This window comes from Echinops telfairi, unplaced genomic scaffold (assembly GCF_000313985.2).
Source record: "Echinops telfairi isolate 266 unplaced genomic scaffold, ASM31398v2 ScPeMD7_7468;HRSCAF=8506_0, whole genome shotgun sequence".
Taxonomy (NCBI): domain Eukaryota; kingdom Metazoa; phylum Chordata; class Mammalia; order Afrosoricida; family Tenrecidae; genus Echinops; species Echinops telfairi.
The window spans coordinates 33,807,426-33,809,461 of NW_022111369.1; the positions used below are offsets into that span (position 1 = coordinate 33,807,426).

Consider the following 2,036-nt stretch of genomic DNA (forward strand, 5'->3'; position numbering starts at 1 on the left):
CTTTCCCCCTTCTCTGTTCAGTTTTCACTGAGATTATATGGCATTTAGATAGAGAATGTTATTATTTAGCCCTTTCTTCCTATTCTCTTAAGAATTGGTGTGAAAGAAAAAAAAAAAGAATTGGTGTGATATTTGCATTCAGTTTTGCAACCACTTCACATATACAATTCTTTTACCAGAATTTACTGCTTTCTCTTAGTCTTATCAGAATTTCATTTTCCAGTACCTCATAGTTTGCTTTGTACTTTCACTTTTGGATAGATATGTAAAGCATTAAAAAAATTATATATAGTCTGATAACCCTTGCATATCTGAGATCACCTTTATGTTCCATTTGCACATTATTAAATAAATGAATAGGGTTGACATTATCTAATTATAATATCTCCAACCCCAGATCAGTCAGTACAGATTATAATGTGCTGTGGTAGTAAAAGTCCCAATATTTCAGTATCTGTAACCTAAAGCTTTATTTTTGACCAAACTACTATTTCGCTACTGGTTGTAGCTCTACTCCACTAGCTTTCCTGCTATCACATAATCTGATGGAGCCTCTAGAACAGCAGTTCTCAACCTGTGGGTCGCGACCCTTTTGGGGGTCGAATGACCCTTTCACAGGGGTCACCTGATTCATAACAGTAGCAAAATGACAGTTATGAAGTAGCAATGAAAATAATTTTATAGTTGGGGGATCACCACACTATGAGGAACTCTATTAAAGTGTTGTGGCACTAGGAAGGTTGAGAACCACTGCTTCAGAACATCCTGGAGTCCCCCATGAATACACAGTTGGACCTTAGTGGGAACGAATCATCAAAGCTCAACTTGGGGAAGATATTTGGCCAATCCCCATGCATAATGAAAATATTACAGATGATGAATTAGTGCTAATGATGCAAGGAGTGTTCAGAGGGAAACTTTTGAGTAGTGATGAAGTTACCAAAAGTATAAAGATGAAGATGGAGATGTTATAACAATTTTCGGATAGCTCTGACCCTTCCTTTGCAATTCGGTGTAGGAAACTAAAGGTGACCTTATTTGTTAATGGCCAACCAAGGCCCCTTGAATCAAGCCAGGTGAGATACCTCCGTTGAGAACTGACAGAACTTTGAAACAAAGTGAATGGATTATTGGATAGAACCCCCTGGAGAATCAGTACCCGCCACCAATATTCCTGAAAATGATGCCGTGGATGGTAGAGAAAAAAGTCTGCACCTTCTGGTTCTTCTAGGAAACTACTCACGTGGCAGCAAGTATGTCAGCTCTTGATCCCTTGAGAAAGCAAGATGAAATCTATAAAACTGTCATGTCAGCATTTGGCTTAACCAATGATCAGGTTTTTGGGCCTCCTCGTGCTCCTGCCCAAGGCCAAAGACCATTCAGGCACACCAGACAGCACTGCTTCCTCTTCCTCTGCGGCTCACCCACCACAACCGCCACTGTCTACAGGTGCGCGGACCCAAGCAGGTCAGATGGAAGGTCAGGTGTATGAACAGTACCAGCAACAGGCCAGCTATGTTCCTCAGCAGCCGCCAGCCCACCTCAGCCTCCACTGCAGTATTCAGTATTCAGCAGTATTCAGCAGCAAATGACGGCCAGCAGCCTGGGCCCAGCAACCTCAGCTGTTCCAGGGACATGACCAGCACCAGCTCCTACCCGTTCTGGTCAGCCCCAACAACTGCCTGCTCCACCTCCACAGCAGTACTAGGTGAGCACATACCCTCCACAAACGGGTACTTCCCAAACTTTGCAGCCTGCTAAGTATGCTGTGGCTCCAACTCAACCTGGGGCCTGTCCACCCAGAGCGAGTTTTACTCCACCTCCTGGAAGTATCATGACCCCTCCTCCCAGTGGGCCTAACCCTTTGGTCAGGACTATAACCCACCTGGGACCTGGTTATCAATCAAGAGGCTCAGCTACACTGATGAAGGTAGCGCTTTGTCTCCTAAAAGACCCCAATATGACTTATTTTAATTTGTATTGAAGTTCAGAAATTTAAAAAGCAGAGCATTTTTTAAAAATTATTTTATTGGGGG

General features: G+C 43.2%; 1 pseudogene; it reads left to right on the top strand.

Annotated features, from left to right (window-relative positions):
- The first annotated feature begins 777 nt into the window (after positions 1 to 777).
- LOC101644768 lies at positions 778 to 1,984 on the top strand (annotated as a pseudogene).
- Positions 1,985 to 2,036: the final 52 nt, after the last annotated feature.